The 15,305-nt window shown below is 43.2% G+C and overlaps 1 pseudogene; it reads left to right on the top strand.

Annotated features, from left to right (window-relative positions):
* The first annotated feature begins 2,899 nt into the window (after positions 1-2,899).
* Positions 2,900-3,018, top strand: LOC134937369 (5S ribosomal RNA; annotated as a pseudogene).
* Positions 3,019-15,305: the final 12,287 nt, after the last annotated feature.

Below are 15,305 nucleotides of genomic sequence, written 5' to 3'. Positions count from 1 at the left end.
CATTCCACCACACAATTAATTACACAATCACAATAACACTGCCACCAGACTATACTGTTGACCCCAGGTAGGATGGATCTATGGATTCATATTGTTTACTTGTACCTTTTATTTTTGTAGCTTGGTTACCTCTTTCCTCCTTTATATTTGACAAAACAATTTGTGATACTAGTTGAATCTATGGATTGATATGTAAATTATAAATGCAAAGAAATTAATTCAATATAATTTCTAGAATGCATCATAATTAATGAATCTGCTTAATTATTATCTTAGGTTTAGCTTCAAAAGTATATATGAACTTGACTCTAGTTTTCTCACTGTGTTACTTGAAGAACGTGTCAGTATGACCTAACAACCGCAATGATGATGTCTGCTAAAGGTCTCATAACAGATCTTCTAGGTCCAAATTCAACATGGGCAACACACAAAATGCTTTATTCTATATTACAAATCCAATAGCTATATACATTTATGTAAACTGTATTTTTATATTGTGTGATTGTTCGGCTAATTTGCCCAGCAACACAAAGGGTATTAAAAACTCATGGAACCATTTATATTGTGCCAGTTCTTTGTTTTTGAGAGCTGCCATTATGTTGTATCATTAGGAAGTAAATAAGCATTCATTTTTGTAGTTTTGTTTGCTAAAGTACTATATCACAGGCAAAAAATGCAACCACTAAAAAAATTGTGATAACATGCAGATGAAAAGTTGAAAGTATTCCAAGATGTACAGGATATGTACAAGCCATACATCTCACACACTTACACTAATATTTAGAGCCTACTGTCCTGGTTGCGAAAAGCACTAGCTATTACACGTCACAAATTATCTCTATTACAGCAGAAACAACTTTCCTTCTCTTGTACATCATACATTATAAATATTGGTAAAACACGCACACAATAATATATGAACAACAAGGAAAGCACTTAGTGCTCGCTATTGATATCATTATCATGCACTTGCATTAGGGCTCAGGCACCCACAAATGATATAGCTTGGACAGGGAAATGCACATCTGTGTGCTAGTCTGTATCTGTTTGCATTTTCATAAACATACCCTTACAGGGCCATCTTAATGTAGGAGTATATTTGGCAGATACCCAGGGCCCCAGAATTCTAGGGGCCTTTAATCTGGGGTGGGCTGGGCCAGAGGTCATCTGCCTCTCTGGCTGGTGCCTCCAGAGCTTCTTGGGAGGCAGGTAAAGAATGCTGCTTGGCTTCTCTGATTGTGAGTTACACCTGATCAGAGCGGCCAGGCAGCATTCTCTACCAGCTTCCCAGGCTCCAGCAAGACACAGAATTTATGTATTTAAATACATTTAAATCACTTCTTAACCCTCCCTCACCCAACCCACCAGCCACTACCAATACGCAAGATCTTGCTTCCTACTTCAAGGACAAGATTGATAAGATCTGAGATGAAATGGTATACTCTTCCTCAGCCAGTGACCTTCTCAATTCCTTACCCTCTGGCACCTTCTTTTCATTTGATCCTACAAATGATGATGAAATGTTAACACTCCTCCTACTCTTCTACCTCTCCTCTTGATCCTGTACCTTTACAAATAAGTAAAGCTACGTGTACTGTGCTCATTCCAACTTTAATTAAAATCTGTAATCTCTCTGTCTCTTCTGGTATCTATCCTTCACTATTCAAGCACATAGTGATTACTCCCATTCTAAAAAAAAAATTCTGACCCTAACTACCGTCCCATCTCTCAGCTCCCATGCCCCTCCAAGCTACACCAATGTTCATCCTTCACTTATCTCAAAACATCTCCCAACCCAACCTCTTCGCTCTTCACAAGATCTGTGTGTCTCTCATCCACACTCAATATTCGCTCCCACTCATGATTGCAGGACTTTCATTGGTTCTTCAACAGGTTTGGGGAATACCGCACAGGATATGATAGAGATACAATTTATATAATTTCATCATCCCCTGCTGGTTTGAGTCAGCATATATATCTCCTGCTGATTATTTAAAACAGATACGTTTGTATCATACAAATCCCAAAGGTTTTTTCTATCTCATTATTCCCAATTAGCAATATACACTGGGACCGATACATGCGCTGTGATATTGAAATTTATTCAGCACACTGTCTTTATACTTTATACAAGATTAGCAATATTTACACATGCGCTGTGATATTTACATTCATTGAGCACATTGTCTTTATACCTGCTTCGTTTCTATTTCTGTTTTTTTACAGGGACCAGTTTTCGTGTAATACATTGTATCTTTCACTGAGATTGCATCTCATGTTATATACATAATTCACGCAACCCTTGCTCCTTCCCCCCCCGCCCTCTTGTGCTTTTTACAGCAATATTACTCGGTACATTGTTATCTTGCACTGTTTATTTAGAAGAATATTACCATCAGAACGTCTCTTCTTTATATCGAGTACTAATATAGAGATTGTAGTACCGCTGTTGTACCTATTAACCCAGTTGGAATTTTATTTTTGGTAAGGACACGACACCTGCTACCTGAATAACGTAATTATAGAGATCACATTCTGCACATATTGGACTACAATTCAGCATTTTTATTTTTGTTCAAATTCAGCAACTGCATATTTGTATGGTTGTTTAAATCTGATCAGTCCATCCCGACATGTGCCTTTCCCCTTTCTTTCTCCTTTCCAGAGAATTCTAAATCATTCAACTGATTTAGGTACCAATGTGTACTCCTCCTCTTTGCTTCCAATCTATTTAATTTCATGGACTCTCACCACTGATTCTGGGTACTTTCCCGTCTAACACTGGCAGCAGATCCATCTAATTTCTTCTATCAGTTAACTTCTGTCACTTTACTTTGATACTATGTAATTCGTGAACTCTCATCAGTGATTCCAGAGCTTCTCATTGGCGTTTCAATTTCCCTACTATCATACCACACTGTAAACGCCCAAAACCGTCCGAACTTGGAAGCTAATCAGTGTTGGGCTGGGTCAGTACTCAAGTGGGGGACCATTGAGGAATACTCAGTTTAGTAGAGCACGCGTTGGTCCCACATGCTCAGTGTCTAACACTGACAGCAGATTCACTCTGCACTCTTATTTCCTTTGTTTTTCTTTCCATTCATTTATACCTCTTCATTTAAGCATATTACTGGCACCAATATAGGACAGGGTCACAACTTGATTGATCTTTGTCAGTAGAACGTACCATTCAAATATTCTAATATTTAAATATTCAATTGATTTACCGCATTTAGACCTAACTCCACCAGCCAGGACTGCATAAACATCACTATCATATCAGCAATTTTGCTAATTGTTTATATTGTTTTCGTTTTTTGACTACTCTTTCTCTCATTAACCACTAAATATCTTAATTTGTGTTAATAAAAATTGATTTTAAATATCATATCTCATCTTGTTCAAGTCTATATATTGTTCAAATTAAGAGTGCACCCAAAAAAGAGTCTTCTTTTCTCCTTGTTGTTCGAGGACTTTCATTGGGCTGCACTCACTCTATGGAATGCCCTCTTATGCACAATAAGACTCTCTTCTAGTCTCCAAGCCTTCAAGCGTTCCCTGAAAACTCATCTGAAAAAAACCTCCTGAAAACAGGGAAGCTTATCCAATTTCGATACCTACTACATAACTTTCATAAAGTTTCCTATCCAATTGCATCCCCACTGTACAGTCCACTGATATCCTGACATGTTTCCTTTTTCTCCTTTCCCATCCTCCTGACCCCAGTTCAACATTGCTGTGTGACCATATCATACAGCCCACCAAGAACCTTTGCAATCTGGTGGACCATTATGCAATGAATAACACCTACCTTTGTGTATCAGTGCCTATTTCCCTATACATTGTAAGCTTGTGAGCAGGGCTTACTTACCTCTATGAATGCCTGTTATTACCCAGTTTTGTTTTATCACTGTTGTTTCCAATTGTAAAGTGCAATAGAATTTGCTACACTATATAAGAAACTAATAAAACTATATAAGAAACTAATAATGTCAGCTTGCTTATTTGTGGATGGCTGGAGCTATCCACCAGTCATAGTGCAGATTTCTCTACCTTGTCCCAGCCTGCAAATTGCTGATTGGTGGATAGTTGGAGGTATCCTCCAATCAGAGTGCTGACAGACATTGACTGTATGAAAGCATGTGGGGATACAGTGTGGGACTGCAGGAGGGATAATGATTTTGTTTTATTTTTGTTTATTCACATTAATGAGTGGGTAGGGGCCTCAGTGGATTGCTTTGCCCAGGGCCTTCAATGCTGTTAAGACGGCCCTGCACCCTTACTGTACTCAGTAATGCCCGTCCTTTCCCTAACCTGACTCTCCAGTTGGATGTGCTTGCTAGTGTCAGACTCTTGCAAATCTGCATTCCCCCATATGCGTGCATCCTATTTTCAGTAACTTATTTATGTAATTTATTTTGTGCAAACATGTAGCATATTGGTGTTGTGTAAAGATATGGGGAATTTTCAAGCTTGTGAGCAGGGCCCTCTTACCTCCTTGTCTAATTACGAGTCTCCATTTATTACAGTTTTGTTCCTAATTGCAAAGCCAAGTACAATGGAATGTAGAGGCACTATATAAATAAATGTTAATAATAATGTGGGTAGTGGGGAAAACATCTTATACAAATCTATTGGACTCGACAGAATAAAGTAAAATAAAGCAATCTCGGAAGAATGACTGTCAGAGGGAAATGCATCTCTAAGGAAATGCTCTCAGGGGTTCACATCATTTTCAGCTAGGCAGTGATTCTTTGAAACATTTTCTCACAGGTTTCTTTTTTTTTTTTTTGCCAATTAATATTACAAATTTAGTTTGCCGCCTGACACAGTTAAACTAATGATTTTGTATGAAACAGTATTTGGATACAAAATTGTTGTGTTTAAAACTCTGATACAAAATCGCAAATGTAACATAGTCCTTCTATAAAACATATACTGTGTCATTATATATACCATACAACATTGCACTTGAATCTTTGTGTTTTATCAAGCTGAGATTTACATTATTACATGTTTCCCTGCCAGCAACACATTTTCATGTTAGCAGACACAGCCTGATGACAGACAGATAATTGCACAGAACTCCTCTCAATAAGTGCTTTCATTTTCCCATTTCAAGAGCAATTTAACGTTTCAATGGTATAGAACTGGTGGAGTTAAATGAAATAGATATTGTATGTTACACAGAAGGGTAAAAATGGTCTAAAGAAATTTTCAGATTGGACAGGACTTACAGATCCTTTACATTGAATGTCACCCACACAGTTCACCGACAATTATACATTATTGATAAAACTCGAGCATTTTATGCAGCACTTTACTGGCTGTTAAATCATTCACATCAGTCCCTGTCCCAGTGGAGCTTCCAGTCGACATTCTTAACCACCAGAGACCAATTAAACTGCTAGCAAGTTTTATTGGGCAGTCGGAGGAAATCTATGCAAATATTGGGAGTATCTGCAAATTTTGCATATATTATTATTTATTTATATAGCTCACACATATTCCGCAGCGCTTTACAGAGACTATTTGCCTATTTACATCGGTCCCTGCCCCAGTGGAGCTTACAATCTATATTCCCTACCACATGTACACGAGCACACATTCATACTAGGGTTAGTTTGTGTTGGGATCCAATTGACCTACCAGTATATTTTTGGATTGTGGCAAGAAACCAGAGTACCCGGAGGAAAGTACGGGGAGAATAATCAAACTCCGCACAGGTAGAGCCAATGTGGGAATCGAACCCGTGACCTCAGTGCTGTGAGGCAGTAATGCTAACCATTACACCATCCGTACTGCCCCTATATGGTGCCATCATTAGAAGAGAACCCTTAACAACAGCACTGAGAGACAGCAATGCTGACCACTCTGCTAGGTTATGCCAGCGTCACACTGATGGAAGCTGCAGGAGCTGTATGTTCCCTGCTGAGCTGTACAGCATTTATGTTGCTGCTACTCTGCTGCAGCAGTACCGAAAAGCCTGCACATACCATTGGAAGACAGCCACTGTCAGCTGGAAATTCTGACATCTGGAGCTTGCACAGTGGAGCTTAGATGTCCAGCCTGCCTAGATGCAACTAGGCTTCTCCAGATGACCCTAGGCTTAGGGTCAGCTTTGATCAAAGTCAATTAACCATGAGTTGGCCAAGTTTAGAGCGGAGGTTGTGAATTGAAAACCCGCAGCAAATCACGGCTGCATTTAAAAAAAAATTAAATTAAAAATCTGCAATAACTTAAAGTGGATCTCAATGGTAGTAGGGATGGCCACAGGTGATCAACATATATGGCATGAAACCATCGACAGAATAGCATTGATGGATTGCACCCATCAATGGACATCGCTTCTATGGGTAATGGCTGGCAGCGGGACAATCACTAAAGGAGACATTGCTTAGCGCCTGATTCAGAGATGTACACAAATCCAATGTGCAAAATGGGTCCTGTGTGGTCACAGATAGTGGCCCCTAAGCCGCAGTCTGACACAGATCTCCTGGCCCCAGCTGGTTAGCTGCTATGGTCATTCTAAGTAAGCGTTGGCTTACTTAGATGACTGATGCTGTCAACATCGCTGCCGATGATTGCAATGGCAGTCCAATGCTGCTTCTTTGGATGCAGCACTTGGATGGCAGATGTAAGAGGCATCTTTTTCTTATAGATACCTTCTGCTGCATTAGCATGTTTACACATCGCTGTTATGTCCAAAGATACAGCAGCGATGTGTTCTGTGTCCATTTCTAAATCAAGCCCTTAGCTCCATGACCGTGCATTGAGGGAAAAATGTTTTGATGAATTTCACCCATAAATGGCAAAACCATGACCATCGGTGGCAAACTGTGATGATGGACACCCTAAATGGGTTTTTATGTAGCTTTTAGCTCACAGCAGCATACTAGGTGAAAATATTGGAAAAACATGACAGGTCTTGTACACCAAATGAATACTAATTTATTAAGAGATTTTTAAATACAAAATATGGCCAATAAAGACATGTCATTTTCGCTAAAGCTCAGAAAATGGTATCCTTATCCACATCTGCTTTGAATTCTTTGTTTGCATTATTGTTAAAAGTGGACTGCAGACTCCATGTTTATACTCCCCAGTGAAGCTTCATTCCCTGTACCAAGTGGCAGTCGATGCTACTACTGAGCATGTGTGGAGCCATCTTGGAACTGTGTGGAGACAGTAGCTCCAGTAGACTTGCAATTACCTGCTGTTTTAACCCGTTCCAGCATCCTACTCCACTACCCGATATCTATATACATCCGCTGGCTGGTGAGCTGTATGACCTTGCTCCGCTCATGCTCCACTCCATCTACTAGTGTGTATAATGGTGAGTATGGCTGTACTTGTTTTATCTTTAATAAAACCATCCACTGATTAAATAACTATGCTGTTTGTAGTTGTACGGCATCTGGTGGTGGGTACAGAAACTATGCTACCTCCTCAAGCCTGTACATATATTTCCAACAAATATACATTATGTAGACAAAAGTGATTGGACACCCCTCCCATCACATGCAAGTGAAATGGTGTGCTCCTGCAGCAGGCATGTGTTTGTAAATGTATCAAAAGGGTAGAGGGGCCACTGATCAGATAATTTGCTAATGAAATGGCTAGCCGGAAGGAGCTAACAGAGTTTGAAAACGGGATCATTGTAGGATGAGCGATGTCATGTTTCCAGGGAGACGCTGGACTGGTATACAAAATATTCAGTAACCCAGATGGACTGGCCAGCTCAGAGTTCACATCTTAATCCCATTGAGAACCTCTGGGACGAATTGGAGGACAGGTGCGTTCTAGACTGACTCAACCTTCTTCAGTGTAGCAGTTGGTCACTGTACTTAAGGCAGAATGGCAAGACATACCGCCTGTTCAGTGTCGGACTGGAGCATGAAGGGCCTACCGAGGGTATCCAGTGGTAGGGCCCCATGATTAGAGGTGTGGCCAGTCTCCAAGGGGGTGTGGCCATCCACCACAGAGGTTTGGCTAACCATTATAGAGTACCTGGTCTGGACTCCTTGATAATTTATATAGTAATTAATGCTAGTGTATGCATGATAATGTGCCAGATTAATGACAGCAATGTACTGTAGAGAATACATCATAATCCTGTGCAGTATAAGGTAACATATGTATAATATATAATTCAAGTGCACAGTCTAGAACCTGATCCCTAGAGGAGGAGGGCCCCCCAGGCAGTGGGGCCTACCGGTGGTTTTCCCTGTACCCCTGTGGGCCAGTCCGAGCTTGCGCCTGGTGTTGTCCAGTAACTTCTGGACAGTTTGCCAAGAAGGGAGTATGCAGTAATTACTGAACATGGTCGACCTACAAAGTAAAATCTCGTTGATCTATTTGCCGTCAGCGTCCAGTCACTGTTATCTACATAGTGTAACATGATTTTTTTTCTAACATATATAACATATTCAATTTAATGAGTAGTTATTATGTTATGTACTTTTAGAGGTGTTCTTATATTAACAGGGGCGTAGCTAGAACTTTGTGGGCCGCATAGCAACATTTTGAAGGGGCCCCTGTCGCAATGCTTCTAGAGTGCCCTAGTTAATTTTCTGAAATATAGTAGTGCCTTTGCTCACGTTATTTATGTTACATTGTAGGGCTGCCAGTACACATTAAGCAACAGAGTACCACCAATTCACATTATGACATACTGGGCAGTGTCCCCAGTTCATATTAAGGGGTATATTCATGAAGCGGTGAAAAGGGTGGAAAAGTGAGCCAGTGGAGAAGTGGCCCATGGTAACCAATCAGCATTGAAGTAATATTTATAATTTGCATACTATACAACGGAGAAGATGATTGGTTGCCATGGGCCACTTCTCCACGTGCTCACTTCTCCACTCTTTTCACTGCTTCATGAATAGACCCCTATATCACAATACAGTGCTTCCAGTTCATATTGTGCCACATTGTAGTGCCCCAGTTCATACTGTGTAATATTATACTGCCCTCCAGTTCATTTTATACCACATTACAATGAGCAGTTTCGGGGGCATAACTATATTGCAGGCCCCAAGGCAAAAGGTGAAAAATGTATATAACACATGTAACTTTGACAGTGAAGGTGGGCCCCTCTCAGCTCTGGGCCCCATAGCAACTGCACTCCCTGCACCTATGGTAGCTGCGACCCTGTTTATTAATAATACTACCCACATCCACTTTTATTTTACATTTTATAGTCTGTCTAACTGGAATATTTTTCCATGTGCATGTAACAGTCTTACATTTTAAACATTTCTAACAGTATCCAAGCATCGTCCCTGTTGTCAGGAAAGCACAGCTGCTAGTGTGAATCTCTGTACACACTGGCAGTATGAATTCTGTTAACATAAAATGACACAGTGAAGATGGACAGTTCAATCTGTCAGTGCAAATAGCATTCATGCTGGCAATTTGAATCCCCTAATGCTGAGGAGGATGATATGGAGAAGGCAACGAAAAAGAATATTGCATGGAGCTTAGATTTGATAAGAAAAGAAAAGAAAAGAAAAGAAAAGAAGATAGGGGTGAGTTTAAGCTACATTGTTGAATACATTAGTAATAACTATGATATTAAGTTAGCTAATAATGGTATGACACCTAAACCTTAATTTTTTTAATGAAGATTTTTATTTAGACAAATAGTTCCCAACCATGGTATTTCCAGTCCACAGAGGGGCCACAGACCTGAGGATGGTATGCTATAAAGTAAGCTGCTCACCTGCCGAAGATCATTTTACTGGCAATGGCATTCCGAAATAATTCCATCAGTAATTGGCTAGGGTCTACCAAACAATATCAGAACTTGTAAGCAATGGAATACAGGTTGAGTATCCCTTATCCAAAATTCAAATTCCCACATTTTTGGGTCTCCTACTGAGATAATGACATATATATTATATATTATTGGAATATATAGCTATATTGTATAGATAAATAATATAATATACATATATATGTGTCATCATCTCAGTAGGGGAACCAAAAATGTGGGATTTTTAATTTTGGATACTGTATATTGAAAGGGGTTCACGATAGGAGGAGAGGATAATGTGACAGTGACAGGGGAGTGCATGTGGGAAGAAAAAGGACAGGTGAGTGCAGGGCCGGATTAACAATGGGGCGGATGGAGCTGCAGCTCCAGGCCCCCCACTTTAAATAGGCCCACAGAGCCCCTGCAGTTCAAATAGTGTTGACAGGAAAAAAAAAACTTTTCTCCTGTCATCACCAATGGCATTCCCTCACTTGAATCCTGTCACGGAGAGCCAAGGCTCTGCCTCTCCCCTCTGAGGCTGCCAGCAGCTGTCACTGCACAATGAAGTGCATACGGGCCATGATCGAAATAAGATCCTCCCCCAGATCGCGATAAGCTCCGCCTCCTGGTGCACCTACAGCTGTGCCCACGATTGCTCAAAGTTCTTCTTACATGCCATCCGAAGCTGTGTCTCTGGGGGACCATTATAAACTCTGCCCCCTGGTTCTTCTACTGCTGAGCCCTGGCCCCTGTTGCCTGAAGCCACACCCCCGGGCCGTTCTAAGCCCCGCCCACTGGACAGTACACTGCAGTGCAGTGCTCCCCGCCTGGGTCATCTGTGAGGTGTTCTGCAGCTGCGATTTGAGGTACAAAGGAGTATATGATGTGTAGCCCTATGCCCAGGACTTTCTCACACTGAAAGTTGTGTGTACATATTCTGTGACCTTAATGGCATACTGTTTTAATCTATCGTGCATGATAATCAATTGAATTCCTGCCAGTGTGTATACGGACATTATTGTGCGGTGTGATGTGACTCGGACATTACCTGGCGGTGTAATGTAACTATCGGACGCTGCCGTGCAGTGTTGAGCGGGTGTAATGTAACTATCGGACGCTGCCGTGCAGTATAATGTAACTATCGGACGCTGCTGTGCGGTATAATGTAACTATCGGACGCTGCCGTGCGGTATAATGTAACTATCGGACGCTGCCGTGCGGTGTAATGTGACTATCGGGCGCTGCTCTGCGGTGTAATGTAACTATCGGACGCTGCCATGCTGTGTAATGTAACTAACGGACACTGCCGTGTGGTGTTTAGCGGTGTAATGCAGTGCCGTAACTAGGCATTTTAGCGCTGTGTGCAAGAAACGACATTGGCGCCCCCCCATGCGGAAATATATAGGGGCGTGGCTTCATGGGGAAGGGGCGTGGCCACAAAATAATAGCAATTCATACTACGGTGCACAGTAGTCTCCATTATTCAAATTACGCTGCACAGCAGCGCCACTACACCAGGTAGAGCCCCTTTTATACATTACAGCAGACAGCGCCCCCCTTTTTACACATTACAGCAGACAGTCCCCCTTTTTACACATTGCGGCAGCCAGTCCCCCTTTTTACACATTGCGGCAGCCAGGACCCCTTTTAACACATTGCGGCAGCCAGGACCCCTTTTAACACATTGCGGCAGCCAGTCCCCCTTTTTACACATTGCGGCAGCCAGGACCCCTTTTTACACATTGCGGCAGCCAGTCCCCCTTTTTACACATTGCGGCAGCCAGGACCCCTTTTTACACATTGCAGCAGCCAGGACCCCTTTTTACACATTGCGGCAGCCAGGCCCCCTTTTTACACATTGCGGCAGCCAGGGCCCCTTTTTACACATTGCGGCAGCCAGGCCCCCTTTTTACACATTGCGGCAGCCAGGCCCCCTTTTTACACATTGCGGCAGCCAGGACCCCTTTTTACACATTGCGGCAGCCAGGACCCCTTTTTACACATTGCGGCAGCCAGGCCCCCTTTTTACACATTATGGCAGACGGTGTCCGAGAGAGAGAGAGAGAGAGAGAGAGAGAGAGAGAGAGAGGGATATACTTACCTTCTCCCCGCTGACAGGCTCCTCGTGCTGGTAACCGCATCCCAGCATCCACAGCAGCGCCGGGCAGCCTATACGGAAGGAGAGGGGGATGCTGCAGCGGCGCTTACTACCAATGAAATAGCGCTGCTGCGGCTCCCTGCTCCCCCTCCCTCCTCCTCCTTCTCACCTGCCCGGCGCTGCTCTCTCCTCCAGCGCGGCTGCGGCGCACGGCGCAGAGACTTCAGAGGCGGCATGTAATGAGTCAATTTGACTCATTACATGCCGCTGGCCGTGCGCCCTCAGGACAACTGCGCTGTGTGCCAAGCCCACTTGGCACACACGTAGTTACATCCCTGGTGTAATGTAACTGTCGGACACTGCCGTGCGGTGTAATGCGACTATTGGACACTGCCGTGAGGTGTAATGTAACTATCGAATGCTTCTGTGCGGTGTAATGTAACTATCGGACTCTGCCGTGCGGTGTAATGTAACTATCGGACGCTGCCGTGCGGTGTAATGTAACTATCGGACGCTGCCGTGCGGTGTAATGTGACTATTGGACGCTTCCGTGCGGTGTAATGTGACTCGGACACTACTGTGCGGTGTATTGTAACTATTGGACACCGCTGGGCGGTGTAATGTGACTATCGGACGCTGCCGTGCAGTGTAATGTAACTATCAGACGCTGCCGTGTGGTGTAATGTTACTATCGGACGCTGCCGTGTGGTGTATTGTAACTATCAGATGCTACTGTGCGGTGTATTGTAACTATCGGACGCTGACTTGCGGTGTAATGTGACTCGGACACTACTGTGCAGTGTAATGTAACTATCAGATGCTGCTGTGTGGTGTAATGTAACTATCAGACGCTGCTGTGCAGTGTAATGTAACTATCAGATGCTGCTGTGCGGTGTAATGTAACTATCAGACGCTGCTGTGCAGTGTAATGTAACTATCGGACGCTGCCTTGCTGTGTAATGTGATTTGGACACTACTGTGCGGTGTAATGTGACTATCGGACGCTGCCGTGCGGTGTAATGTAATTATCGGACGCTGCCGTGTGGTGTTGAGCGGTGTAATGTAACTGTCGGACGCTGCCGTGCAGTGTAATGCGACTATCGGACACTGCCGTGAGGTGTAATGTAACTATCGGACGCTGCCGTGCGGTGTAATGTAACTATCGGACTCTGCCGTGCGGTGTAATGTAACTATCGGACGCTGCCGTGCGGTGTAATGTGACTATCGGACGCTTCCATGCGGTGTAATGTGACTCGGACACTACTGTTCGGTGTATTGTAACTATCGGACACTGCTGTGCGGTGTAATGTGACTAACAGACGCTGCCGTGCAGTGTAATGTAACTATCAGACTCTGCCGTGTGGTGTAATGTTACTATCGGACGCTGCCGTGTGGTGTATTGTAACTATCAGATGCTACTGTGCGGTGTATTGTAACTATCGGACGCTGACTTGCGGTGTAATGTGACTCGGACACTACTGTGCAGTGTAATGTAACTATCAGATGCTGCTGTGCAGTGTAATGTAACTATCAGATGCTGCTGTGCGGTGTAATGTAACTATCAGGCGCTGCTGTGCAGTGTAATGTAACTATCGGACGCTTCCGTGCGGTGTAATGTGACTCGGACACTACTGTGCGGTGTATTGTAACTATCGGACACTACTGTGCGGTGTAATGTGACTATCGGACGCTGCTGTGCAGTGTAATGTAACTATCAGATGCTGCTGTGCGGTGTAATGTAACTATCAGACGCTGCTGTGCATTGTATTGTAACTATCAGATGCTGCTGTGCGGTGTAATGTAACTAACAGACGCTGCTGTGCAGTGTAATGTAACTATCGGACGCTGCCTTGCTGTGTAATGTGATTCGGACAATACTGTGCGGTGTAATGTGACTATCGGACGCTGCCGTGCGGTGTAATGTAATTATCGGACGCTGCCGTGCGGTGTAATGTAATTATCGGACGCTGCCATGCGGTGTAACGTGACTCGGACACTACTGTGCGGTGTAATCTAACTATCGGACGCTGCTGTGTGGTGTAATGTGACTCGGACACGGACACTACTGTGCGGTGTAATGTAACTAACGGGCGCTGCTGTGCAGTGTAATGTGACTTACAGATGCTACAATGTGGCATAATGTGACCAACAGATGCTGCTGTGCAGTGTAATGTGACTAACTGATGTTACCGTGCAATGTAATGTGACTAAAGGATGCTGCCGTGCGGAGTAATATGACTAACGGAGGCTGACGTGCGGTGTAATGTGTATAATGGATGCTACTGTGCAGTGTAATGTGTATAATGGATGCTACTGTGCAGTGTAATGTGTATAATGGACGCTACTGTGCGCTGTAATGTGAGTATATAACAGACGCTAATGTGTGGAGCAATGTGACTAACAGATGCTACTGTGCGGTGTAATGTGACTTAGCGGATGCTACTGTGCGGTGTAATGTGACTAACAGACGCTACTTTGTAATGTGAATTGGTACAATTATGTGACCACGCCCCCTCCCCATGAGGTCACATCCCTTTATAAAATATGGAGGGTGGTACCAATGGTCTTTCTGGCACAGGCACCAAAATGTCTAGTTATGGCTCTGGTGGTCACTGATGCTCTCTGTAGTATACAGGGGTCACTGATGCTCTCTGTAATATGTAGTGGACACTGATGCTTTCTGTAAAATATGGTGGTCACTTGTGCTCTCTGTAATATATGGTGGTCACTGATGCTCTCTGTAGTATATGGTATACTAGTTTTATAAGATGGGGGGGCAGTTTATATATTTTTATATGTAAAGACTTTTTTCGGATATTTTTTATCATCCTAAATATTTTTTATTGAAAAGTGTGTTTGGATTTTTTTATTAAAAAGTAAACCCAAACCAGCTCAAGCATGCACATCTGCAAAGCAGTAAGTTAACCCTTACAGCCCTGGTGCAGAATTGCCATTGCAGCTACAATGTTTATTTACTAAACAGACAACAGCTAAGAAAGCAGTTAATTTGATAATTTACTGCAGTGGCTGGAAATGTAATATATAGTGCGTGGTCACAGATGCTCTCTGTAGTATATAGCGGTCACTGATGCTCTCTGTAGTATATAGCGGTCACTGATGCTCTCTGTAGTATATAGCGGTCACTGATGCTCTCTGTAGTATATAGTGGTCACTGATGCTCTCTGTAGTATATAGTGGTCACTGATGCTCTCTGTAGTATATAGTGGTCACTGATGCTCTCTGTAGTATACAGGGGTCACTGATGCTCTCTGTAATATGAAGGAAACCACTGAACACATAGGGTCGGGGCTCTCCCATAGCTGAACTTCTTCATTGAAAAAAAAAATGCAATGGGCTGGTGGTTGAGGGCAGGCACGGGGGCCCTGAGAGAGTGGGGACCAGGATAACATATCCCCTGCTCCTCTCTCATTAATCCAATCTGCTGCAGCG

This window comes from Pseudophryne corroboree, chromosome 6, assembly GCF_028390025.1.
Source record: "Pseudophryne corroboree isolate aPseCor3 chromosome 6, aPseCor3.hap2, whole genome shotgun sequence".
In the NCBI taxonomy this organism is placed as follows: domain Eukaryota; kingdom Metazoa; phylum Chordata; class Amphibia; order Anura; family Myobatrachidae; genus Pseudophryne; species Pseudophryne corroboree.
This window is presented reverse-complemented; position numbering and strand designations above follow the sequence as displayed.